The 12688-nt window shown below is 40.4% G+C and overlaps 1 long non-coding RNA gene across 2 annotated transcripts in view; it reads right to left on the minus strand.

Annotated features, from left to right (window-relative positions):
• The window catches only part of LOC103673252, a 428647-nt gene that overhangs the window by 285080 nt on the left and 130879 nt on the right, over window positions 1-12688 (minus strand). For both annotated transcript variants that reach the window (XR_571351.2, XR_005832156.1), the window contains exon 2: window positions 4592-4679. This is a non-coding gene — a long non-coding RNA (uncharacterized LOC103673252). The remainder of the gene's footprint in view (window positions 1-4591; window positions 4680-12688) is intronic.

The following is a 12688-nucleotide window of genomic DNA, read 5'->3' on the forward strand; positions in this document are numbered from 1 at the left end:
TTTAGTCCATTTATACTTAAAATAATTATTGATAGGTATGTACTTATTGCTACTTTGTTTTCTGGCTGTTTTTGTAGTTCCTCTGACTCTATCTTTTTATCTTTTTATTTTCCCTTGTGTTTTGATGACTTTCTTTAGTGTTGTGTTTAGATTCCTTTATCTTTTTTTTCTGTGTATTTACTATAATTTCTGTTTTCTGGTTATTGTGAGGTTCACATATATCATCCAATGTATGCAACAGTCTATTCTAACTTGATAGCAACTTAAATTTGAATGTTTTCCAAAACTCTACACATTTACTCCACCCCACTATGTTTATATGTTACATTTTACATATTTTTATGCATCTCTTAAATAATTATTACAGTTTTAATTTTACTACTTTTCCTTTTAATCTTTTTATCAGCATTGTAAGTGATTAATACACTACCTTTACTGAACATTTACCTTTTACTGTGAGATTTTTAGTGTCATATGTTTTCTTATTATTAATTAATACCATTTCTTTTCAGCTTAAAGATTTCCCTATACTATTTCTTATCAGACCTGTTTAGTAGTGATGAACTCCTTTAACTTTTGCTTGTTTGGAAAACTCTATTTCTCCTTCAAATATGAACAATAAACTTACAGGGTAGATTATTCTTGGTTGGAAGTTTTTTCCCTTCAGCACTTTGAATATGTCATATCACTCCCTTTTGGCTTGCAAAGTTTCTGCTGAGAAATCTGATAGCCTTGTGGGGTGTTTCCCTTCTATGTAACATTTTTTTTTCTTGCTACTTTTAAGACTCTATTACTTTTGACATTTTAATGTATGTGTCATCTTGTGTTTCTATTTGTCTTAATTTTATTTGTCACTCTCTGGGCTTCCTGGGCCAGATTTCTATTTCCTTCCCTACTTTAAGGAATTTTTCAGCCATTATTTCTTCAAATAAGTTTTCTAACCCTTTCTCTCTCTCTTTCATTTTCTGAGACTCCTATCATATGAATGTTACTCTGCTTAATATTGTCCAAGACATCCCTTAAACCACCTTTTTTTTTTTAATTCTTTTTTTCTTTTATGTTCTATCTGGGTGAGTCCCATTGCTTTGTCTCCCAGTATACTGATCCATAATTCAACTTCATCTACCCTGCTGCTGAATGTTTTTCATGAATTTTTAGTTGTTTTTTAATTCTTCATCTCTGTTGACTGCTGTTCTGTGTTCATCCATTCTTGTCCCTAGTTCAGTGAGAATCTTTACGACCATTATTTTGAATTCTTTACCAGGTAGGTTAGTTATTTCCATATCATAATGTGTTTTTCTGAGGTTTTATCTTGCTCTTTTATTTGGAACATCTTTCTCTATTTTCTCATTTTGCTTGACTCTCTGGGTTTATTTCTATGTATTAAGTGAAACGGTTACTTCTCTCAGTCTTCAAGCAGTGGCCTTGTGTAGGTATTGTATTTAACCTTGCCCTAACTCTTAGACTTTTGTGATTATCTAAACCATCTGACTTACTCTTGATACACACCTGTTTTTGAGGGTATGCCAACACCTGTCAGTCATCCAAGAAGAGGAATCTCAGCACCTAGTTTCAGGCTGACTGGAAACTAGGCTGTCAGGCAGCAGCTTTTAGAGTGGAAATATATACATTTTTGTGGGGTCACAATTGTAATCCTGTTGACTTCCAGACCAGAGGATCTGGAGGTGTCCCCTGGGTAATAGTTACAAAAATCAGGGCTCCAGATGAGTGTATAAGCTCCTTTCTGGGAAGTCTTGTCAAGCTGTAGTGAGGCCAAAAGAGTGAACATGGATGGTGTCTCCCTGTTTACATTCCCTCAGAGTGTCTCCTTAGCCTCCAGATGTGTGGGAAACCTGGAGCCTCTCCCTCAGACTGACGCTCCAGGCTAAATAAGCAGGCCTTTTCCACAAGAAGACTGGTGTTGTGTTTCAGTCCACTGTCTGTCCAGAGCCCTGGAGATGGCAATGTGCCAAGAGCTATCTTTCCAATTGTTACACTCCTGTGTAACTCTGGAACACCAGCCCTCTTGGCCACTAGGGCCAGGCCATCAAGGGATGTCCCCTGTGCAGATTGTGTGCAACTGCTGGCTTTAGGCAGCTAGAGAGTATAGTGGGTGAGGCATGCTCTCCAGCTTCAGAAAAACAGGAAAATGTCTTAACTATGTGTTCCTGTGGGCTTTACCAATGCAGCAAGAGAGTGCATTGTTTGTTTGCACATGCTGACTTCAGGCTGGGAATGGGGGAATGCTGTGCCTACTCATGCTCACCAGCCCCCAGCCATGGAGCAGGTGAGTGTCACAACCACCTATGTTCACAGACTTTAGCTAGGGAACAGAAGAACCCTGTGACCACTCACATTCACCCACCCCAGCCAAGGAACAGGGACTGCTGCAAGTGCCTATGCCCTCTGGTCTCAGCAAGTGGCATGATGCTCATCCCTTCCCTGTCCAGCAAGGTAGTGAGAGGCTGCCACATCTGAAGTCACCCACTTGTGCTACAGACTATGTGGAGAGTGCAACAGTAGTGTCTGTGCACCTTTGTTTTGACAGAATGTCTCAACTGTCTCCCATCACTCCAGCCAATGCTCCAAAATCAGCAAAAGAGTCTCCCTTACGCATAATCTAGATGTTTTTCAAACTCTTGTTTTCACTGAGTTTGGGGTAAGCGAGACCACATGTAAGCCCTCTAAGAGGAGAATCTTAGTTTTTCTATAGTACTCTGCCCTCCCCCCCAAACAGCAGCCCTGCTCACTGGCTTTCTGAGCCAGATATTCTGGGAGCTCATCTTTCCAGTGCAGATCCAAGGGACCAGGGTGCCCAATGTGAGGCACCAACCCTCACTCCTCTAGGAGAAATGCCTGTCTGGTGAGATCCCTCCCTATTGTGTTGCCACTCGGGGGGGTGGGGGAAGGTGGTGCGAGACCGTGTGTAAAGAGTAATTCATCTAGTTTTCACATTTAAAAAATGATCCCTATGTAGATCCATACAGATTTGGTGTGGCTATAGGAACAGTAAATTTATGATCTTCCTATGTCACCAACGGACATACACTACCCCCCACCCGGCTCTCACCCTATCATGACTGACTTTTCTTATTTGCTTTCTGGGTAGAGATTCAAATGAAGGAAGGAAAGAAGAAGGGGGGGATAACTTAAAAATAACCAGTGCAATTATAAAGTTTTTTCAAAGATATCAATTCATATGACCTTCAAAACAACACTTAGAAGAATGACTATTATACACACATACATATGTGTGTGGGGGGGGAGGGTCTCCACTATCTCCCATCACTCCAGCCAATATTCTGAAATCAGCATTGACATAGATATAGATTATATAGATAGATATAGATCTCTCTCCATATTACCAGTGAAGAAACTAAAACTCTGAAGGATACATAAAACAAATTTAGGGCAGAAATAAGTCTTACTCAGGGACAATTTCCACTGCTACAGGGGAAATAGAAACCCAAACACAAGACCTTCAAATACCAAAAGACAAGACCATGTTTTAACCCATGCCTAGTCTCTTCTGAATGTCAGATATCACTTGCTTTTTATCTTAATGGTTATTTCCAGTTTTGACATCTCTATTAGCTTTACCTAAGCAATTACTTAAGTCCCTGATCTTTTCACTTTTTTCCAACTTATCAAAACTAAACCTGGGAACTCAAAGTGTGCTTGTCCTTATTTTGGATCATAGACATAGCATTTTGAAGAGTTCTCCCAAAGGTTCTCCTCTAGCCCACAATGCCAATTCATGCCATATGTGTGCCCAATCTGTGCTGCCTCACCTCCCCACAAATGGGGTTCCAGTTAAAACCAGCTCACTCCAGTACTTGTTTTGAACCATGAGCCACATCTTAGAGATTATAGGTAGACATGAGAAAAAGGAGTGGAAATGTTCTCTGAGGTCTGTGAATTCCTAGGCATAATGCTGAATGCTACCTTTAGCCCAGAAATTAAAAGCCAGACTTCCAAATAGAGAGGCAAAGTCTCCTATTTGTCAAACCAATTAGAAGAAAAATGTAAATGCCAGCACCCCGCTGCCAGCAGGACTGCTGGAAGGTATGGGGACTTATAGACTGAGGCAGTAGCGTAGCTATCTGATGAGATAGGGCCAAGCCCGGCTAAGAAGTATGCAAGAGGAAGAGAAGGAACAGGAATGCATCTCCAACAGCATGTTTGAGAACAAGCAATTATTTTCCCCAGAGCCATCTGTGAGACTTTCAACTTGTGCCTGAGAAAGAAAAGGACAAAACAGAGAAATGTGAATTACTGGAAAAAGCAGGTATCTCTTTGGGAGTTGCAAGTGCAGAAAAAAGACTGTCTACCAGTCTGTTAGTCTTGGCAGATGCAGATTTATGATTCTGGCCACAGTCAGGGTTTCTATGGCCCTGCTTCTGGAAAACGTGGCAAGGGTTTAACCTGAAATGTGGACTGTGGATGGTTCTGGTGTGATCTAAGTCAGAGGGAACTGTGAGTTCCCAACCTACGTCCCTGAGCAAATGGGGTCAATCACATGACATCATGACTAGTTTGGCCCTTACTTACAGACAGCCTTTAGTTAATAGAAGACTCCAGGGGAACATACCTCAGATTGGACTGGAATCTCCCAGGAGGCAGGTCCATCCAAGTTTTTTATCTCTCTTGATTGTAGCCTGAGTGATGTTCTGAAGTGTCTGTGATAGATGAGAATGTCCTCATTGACAAAGAGGCATTTTGCCAAGCACTCTTCCCATGCAGTACAGGGCCTATTTTCTGCCTGGAGCCCCAGTGCTTCCTCTCAGCTACTTAGTATTCTACAAAAAATATCATCTCTTTTCTTCACAGTCATAGGAACTGCTTTATTTAGGAATGTCTTTGGTTGCAAGTAGCAGAAAGTCTACCTTATAGCAGCTCAAACAGAGATGTACTTTTCTCACATAACAAAATTTTGGATCTAGAGGATAGTCAGAAACAGTTCAGGAGCTCAGTGACCTCAAGACAAGTATCACTGGAATTCTCTTACCATTTCCCTCATGCTTGTCTCTTTCATGGTCACAAAACGGCTGCTAGTGGATGAGTGAGTAGATTTTTAAAATCGTGGTACACACATACAGACACACACACACACACAACTAGAATATTATTCACCCTTAACAAGGAAGAAAATTCTGCCATTTGCAACAATATAGATGAACTTGGAGGACATTATGTTAAGTGAAGTAAGCGAGACACAGAAAGAACCCTACTCCATGACCTCATCTATATGTGGAATCCACATATTAGCAGAGAGTATAATGGTGGTTCCTAGGGGCTTTGGGGAGAGGGTGGAGAATGGAAAGATGTTAGAGGGACAAAGTTGCAGTTATGGAGGATGAACAAGTCTACAGATCTAATACCCAACATGATGACTACAGTTAATAATATTGCATTGTATACTAGAAATTTGCTATAAGAATAGATTTCAGGTGTTCTAACAACAAAAAGCTATGGTAACTACATGAGGAGATAAATATATTAATTAGTTCGACTGTAGTCATCACTATACATATATGTATATCAAAACATCATGCTGTATACCTTAAATGTATACAATTTTATTTTTCAAAAAAAAATGGCTGCCAAATTGTTGGGCATTATGTTCATGTTCAGAGCAGGAGAAAGGGAGAAGGGCAGTATCCCCTGTGATAATCCCCATTTATCAGGACAGCAACACCATCAGAATCCCCATCAATCCTCTGACTGTGTCTTCCTCATCAGATCTCCATCACACAGCCACACCTAGCATAAAAGGACCCTAGGGACCTGGAATTTAGCTGGACACCCTGTCAGTTTGAACAAAATCAGAGTTCTGTCAACTATGAAAAGGGAATGGTTACTGGGGAGGCAGCTAACAGTGTCTGCCACACCCTGTACATAGCACTGATTAAATTGCATTGAAATGTTCTCTTTCAGTCTCTGTCTCCCCTCCCACTAGAATTAATGGCACTTGGCAGACAGAGGCACCCAGTCATCCTTGTATTCCTAGCACATGGCACACTGCCTGGCACAAAATAGACTTAATAAACATAACTCAAGCTAAAAAAACACTGGCTGAACCAAATTCCAAATAGAGAGTCAAAAAAATTGCATTCAGATCCATTTTTGCATACACTTTTCTCTCTAAAGATAACAGGAGATACTAATGTAAGAGAAACAGCAGTAATTCAAAAGCTGGCACTCAAAGGAATGAAAATATGACGACACTTGGGATGCACAACAGCTTCTAACACAAATATGGTATGTGAGTAATAATATTAGCCACCACTATGAAAAATTTGATGCTCTATGTATGCTACCTTTAATCCTATTGTCTTTACGAGCTAAATATTACTTGCCTCACCTCAGAGATTCTGGGAAAGCGGCACAAGGTCAAAGAGCAGTAAATGATGGATAAAGAGTATAAACCCAAGTGGATCTATCTTTCTCCACTGTCTCCATGCCTCCTGCATGATGGTGCTCAGCACCCTCATTTCACTCAAGGGAAACTCCAGTGCCAGAAGATCAGATAAGAGGTCCAACCAGATATCAGGGGGACACCCTTCCATCTTTACTCTCTGTCTCCCTCAACATTTGACAAAGCACAGAGAGCAATGTGCTATGCTACTGAAGATCCAGTGATGTTGATGAGGATGAAGAAAGGCTAAATGACAGCTGGCTTTCTTTCCAGGATCCATGATAAACTCATAGAGAAGGAAAGGAAGCCAGAAGAGGGCAGGGTCCTCTGAAGCCCATTCCCACATAGACTGTCCCAAATTTAGACCTACATGTAAGAATAGAAACTTCCTCTATTGACTCTTCTTTCAATGAGTATTCTGATGACATTAGGCTGAACAGAATAGTTGAGGCATGCATATGTGGCTTTGGACCACTGGATGAAACATGTTATAAATTTCTATAAATTCACATGAGAAATTGCAAACAAAGAAATGGCTGCATTTGGCTTATGGCTTCAGGTTGCCCTCAGTGGTCCACAAGTGACTGTAGTCCTCTGACCATCACCTCTTTAATTGATTAATCAAGCTCTGTGCCAAGAGCTGGGAGCCAGGTATGCCTCAGTGGAGAAATGTGATATTTTAATTCTGACTTACCTAAAATCCAGTATCACACAGACTATAGTCTGTGGATGTGTCCAAAGAGTATCATTTGCATTGCTTATGGCAAATATAATACAGATGAGGTTCTTCAAGAAATCAGAACCTAATTCAATAAAATCTACTCATGCAATTCAAAAACAGTCTTCTCTGAGGATTTCAGGATGCCCAGGGGCTGCGAGACAAGCCCTTCCAAGTAGTGTTCATGATACTCTGGTTTCTCTTCGGATCATATAAATCTTTTGCCTTTTACCAAATAGTGTTCATAGCACATGCTATGAACTCTCCTGAAACATTCACTTCTGAGAATATGTACAAAATAAGGGTGGAGTTGGATGCAGTGAAAAACCTCAGATAAGTCACAGCAAACCAAAACTGGCTTTTAAGGATCTCAAGCTCAGCAGCAAGATACACATGGAGGTCTTATAATCCTTTGGATGGAAGAGGGGAATTCTCCTTTATACTGAAAACACTATTCTGAGCTATTCAGGCACAGAGACTGTACGTTTTGGCAGGGAACACTGCTGATCTGGGATTTAAAGCCAGAATTATAAGCTCAAAATGAGAGAAAAGATGAACGAGGGCTGTCAGAAATAGAATTGTTTTATTCTTCATATTTTCACCAAAATAACAATTATACATTTCAACAGTGGGGTTTTTTTGGTACCAAATGGATTTCTCAGGAACTTATCATTTTGGTTTGCTGAGAATAAGTATAACAATTGTTCAAATAAGAGTACAGAGTTTACAACTGGATAAACACGGGGAAAGAATCAAAGAAAAGCCTATTGCACTGAGCTGGGAGTCTCTTATGTGCTAAGTGTCACTTGTAGTCCCAGGGCCCTCAGCCAAAGTCCATGTGGCCAGGAACTCCTGGGGCTGTGCCTGGGACCTCCAGGGTTATGGCATCTTGTCTCAGTTCCCCAGTTTTGTTGTGGTCTGCAAATCTCTCTCAACCAACTCTAAACCAGAGGTAAATCCTGAAGTGAACCATCTGATTAATGAAGTAGTTACCTTAGAATTCACTCATCATGGCCAAGGGTTCAGGGGAATTGAGGGGACAGGGAACATAAATCCAAGGCACCGCTGGCTGGCTGCATATGTGGGGCTCCAGAAGAGAGTGTCAAGTGAGGAATGTTAGAAGAAAACAACACACGGAAGAGGGAAGCTCATAGACATAAAGAGTAAAAGGGATTTCAGAGGATCTGGGCTGAGTCACAAGGCAATCAACTGTGGGTTTAACTCTACGGACAATAAACTTCGAAAAATAGAATATTAAAATCCCAGGGCTCTGGTAAGGTCAGCCCTAAATTAATTCTATTACTGCCTAGTCACGAGACTCTGGGACTTTGGACAAGTCATTTCACATTGCTGAGACACAAGCTATTTTTTTTAATGGAGGGATAAAAGAGAAGGTTATAATAATTTACATTTTTGGTACATTTATACTGTGCCAGGTGCTAAGGGATTCACTTGCATGATCTCACTGGGTGTTGAGTGCTATTTTCCCCATTTCATAGATCACATAGCTAGTGTTTGAGTCATGGTTCAATACCAAATATGTCTGCTTCAAAGCTGTCCCACTACTGGTTCTCAGAGGGAGTTCATGCTATTTATAACTCTAAAATTCTACTATTTAACCTCATGGTCTATGAGTTCACAATGTATGAGATCACAATGCACGACTCTTGGGGGCACTGATTACCATCTGCATACCCCATCCAGAATTTGGCATAACTGATATACTCCATACAGCCCCAATGAAAAAAGTTAAGATGAATCCTCATGTCAATTCTTCACGATATACTTGATTAATATGTTTAATTCCAACTACTCTTGGTACCTTAGTTGCAGGGATTAGCTTAAAAGAAGATAACTGAGATGTCAGGGCCTAATGATTATTGTAAGAGCTATCCTTTTGCTAAACAAATAAATAAAAATAAAAAATTTAAAGGCCTTTCTTTCCTACTGCATGTTGCTCAGAAGCTGCTGGCTGGCTAAATAATTCTTTGTATCTTTCAAATCCATAGTTTCCCCTAAGCTAGTGTGTTACCTCTGTTCAAAAACAAAAGACTTAAGACTAACCTAAATACACACATCACCTTAAAAGTTTGTGTCATTTATGATACAGGAGAGGTGTTTTTCCACCTCATACACCACATCTATGTTTCAAGCACCACCTATGACTTTGACTTAGATTAAACACCTGAAGAATAGGACAAAATTAGAGTTCTATGGAAGTTCTTATCAGAAAGAATTTACTTTATCAGAGGAGCTCAAAACACCTTGACATGAAGATCTACTCCCACTATGGCTGGTACTTATCTCCATTACAAAGATGACAAAGAAGACATACAAATGGTGATCAGACACATGAAAAAATGCTTAACATCACTTGGCATCAGGGAAATATAAATCAAAACCACAACGAGATACCACCTCACACCAGTCAGAATGGCTAAAATGAACAAGTCAGGAAACAACAAATGTTGGCGGGGATGCAGAGAAAGGGGAACCCTCCTCACTGTTGGTGGGAATGCAAGCTGGTCCAGCCATTCTGGAAAGCAGTATGGAGGTCCCTCAAGAAGTTAAAAATAGAGCTACAATATGACCCAGCACTTGCACTACTGGGTATGTACCCCAAAGATATAAATGTAGTGATCCAAAGGAGCACCTGCACCCCAACGTTTATAGCAGCAATGTCCATAATAGCCAAACTAATACACATACACATGGAATATTACTCAGCCATCAGAAAGAATGAATACTTACCACTTACATCGACACGGATGGAACTGGAGGGTACTATGCTGAGCGAGATAAGTCAGGCAGAGAAAGACAACTATCATATGGTTGCACTCATATGAAGAATATAAGAAACAGCACAGAGAATCATAGGTGAAGGGAGGGAAAACAGAATCAGAAGAAAATCAGAGAGGGAGACAAACTATGAGCAAAACTGAAAGTTTCTTAACTATGGGAAAGAAACTGATGATTGCTGGAGGAGAGGTGGGTGGGGAGATGGGGTAACTGGGTGATGGGCATTAAGGAGGGCACATGATGCGATGAGCACTGGGTGTTATATGCAACTGATGAATTACTGAACTCTACATCTGAAACTAATGATGTACTATATGTTGGCTAATTGTATTTAAATTAAAAAATCAGAAAGAAAAAAAAGATTACCAAGTTATCATTATTTGTTTATATGAATACATCAGTATCCCCCTTGAACATAAATCTCCTTGATGACAAAAGCCTAAGAAAGACTTGGCAAAGCCAAATCTTAGCAGAGCACAGATGCATGGTCCAATCACAACTCCACAAGGACTCAGTTGTGAGTCAGGGAAGGAGTAAGTCACAAATCTTAGCAAGATACGTAATGATCTAGAGCCTGAGAATCTTGAGATCAAGGTTTGCCACCAATCAGCTGTGTAACTTTGGTTTCTGTAAGAATTAAAAAAAAAAAAAAAAAGAGGCAAGAAATACTGAGATATTACATAATCAAATAAAAGTGGGAAATTCTACATTAATACAGTTAATTATTTTCTTCCATTTTTAGGATTCCTCAGGGACCATAATATGTTAACATGCATTGTGAATCTCCAGGAGGAGAAAGAGTTCCATGTTTCCCAAACATTTAACCTTGGAACCCTACTCTCAAATATCATTTCTTAGAATTAGTATTCTACTATACACAATCTAAGAACTGTTACAAAGACTCCCAAAACACTTCAAGCAGTAATATTCTGAAATTTTACCCTATGAGTCTCTTTTTCTCTCCTCTAATCCTAGTGAGGACCTCCAGTTAAGATTCTACATATCCAAATCCTTTGTAAACTTCAAATTACCAAATTAATTGTTAGTTATTTCATACAAGGGCAAGACCTAGCGGAGATGGAACAGATTCTTCTGTCATCACATTTTTCTCTTAAGAGATCCTGACAGCATGGGCAGCAAACAATCTCCACTAGAAAAATCTCTGTTCTGACCTTCAAGCTTGTTTAAAAAAAAAAATACATGTGTGTGTGTGTGTGTGCGTGCACGCATGCACGAGCACATAATGACACATCTAGAAAATAAATTCTAGACATCTGGCACCATTTTGTTTAAAAAAATAACAAAATCCTTTGTTTTGTGTTAATGGTGTTGTAACTAATTAAGGGGGAAATCAGCTGCCAGGTTACATGAAAAGAGAAGGCCTGATTCCACTGACATCTTCTTTGCATCCACGAGAAGCAAGCTGATGGTCTGCTGCCTGTGTGGTGTTCAGCTTAGCCTCCGCTGACTGGGACTCATTAGCCAAGGGTAACAAATACGTAACCAATGCTTTTTCCAGATATTCCACCACAAACCAAGTACCATGGTGTCCGTCCCTTGCCTCGAAGGTCTGGGTCTGAGCCACTCAAGATGCTCCCTCCAGCTCAGCCTAAAGCATGGGATTTCCATTAGATGGAGTTCCTTGCAACCAAGCAAGCACTGCTGCAATATAAATGTTGCTCCTTTCTTTGTGGAAAGGTAGAAAGGGAGATGAACATGCTAATAAACTGCCTCTTTAACTTCTTAATTTTAATGTTTAAACTTGTTCAACTTTAATTTCCTAAGGCCAAGTCTACATATAGTCCAAGCGGTTTTGGGAATTAAGTAAGTATTACAAAAGCTAGTTCTCTGAAAGGGAGTTTGTCCTGTTGTGTGATTTGAGAAGCTTATTCACAAGCAACATTAACCAGAAGTGCCTCAAAACTGCTTTTGCTTTGTGGGGCCCAGGATAATGGGATGTCCATGCAGACATTAGAGGCCTGAACGAACACACAAAGCCACATGCAGCCCAAGAGCATGGTCTAAGTTTTACTGCTCTGGAACAAAGCTACCAGCAGGCATAGGACTAAGCTGGCCAAGGGAGCCTCCCACCGTGAGGGATGCCCTCCCCAGCTTTCTCTACTTTGCCCTGTGACTGTCCTTTAGGCCAGAGAGGAATAGCAGCTCTACTCTCTCTAGATGGCTACTGTAAAAATCTACCAGTGTTTCCTACCTCACATTTACTTCTCAGATGAGACCACAATCCTTAAAAGAACTGAGAAAATAAGACCATGTCTAAGGAACAGGGTCACAGGAAATCAGATGGGACCTTGATAGGTTGTAGGTGACAGAATGGCAGAATCTATACCCAAGGGCTACCCACAGGACATTCACATTCGAGGAGACCTGACCAACCAGAGCCGGAGGGGAGGAGTTAGAGAAGTATGTAGGGAAAGAATTCCAAAAGGGATCTCAGAGGAGAAATATGGCAAGCCAGTTTCACTAACTGCTAATAAGAGCACCCCAGTATGCTCTCCCAGCAAGCCTGGCCCAGGCTCCCAACATGATCTATTGAGTTTTTCTAGTCAAACAAGAAGTTATCCACACTCTCAAAATAAGAAGCAAAAACAAAGAAAACACTAAAAATAATGAACTTAAATCACTTTAACAGTTTAGTACTTCCATTTATCCTGAAGCAAGATATGATGAGATTTTAAAGACACAGACACAAAAACATGTGTTGTGTGTGTGTGTGTGTGTGTGTGTGTGTGTGT

The sequence above is a fragment of the Ursus maritimus genome, unplaced genomic scaffold (assembly GCF_017311325.1).
Source record: "Ursus maritimus isolate PB19 unplaced genomic scaffold, ASM1731132v1 scaffold_4, whole genome shotgun sequence".
NCBI classification, from domain to species: Eukaryota; Metazoa; Chordata; class Mammalia; order Carnivora; family Ursidae; genus Ursus; species Ursus maritimus.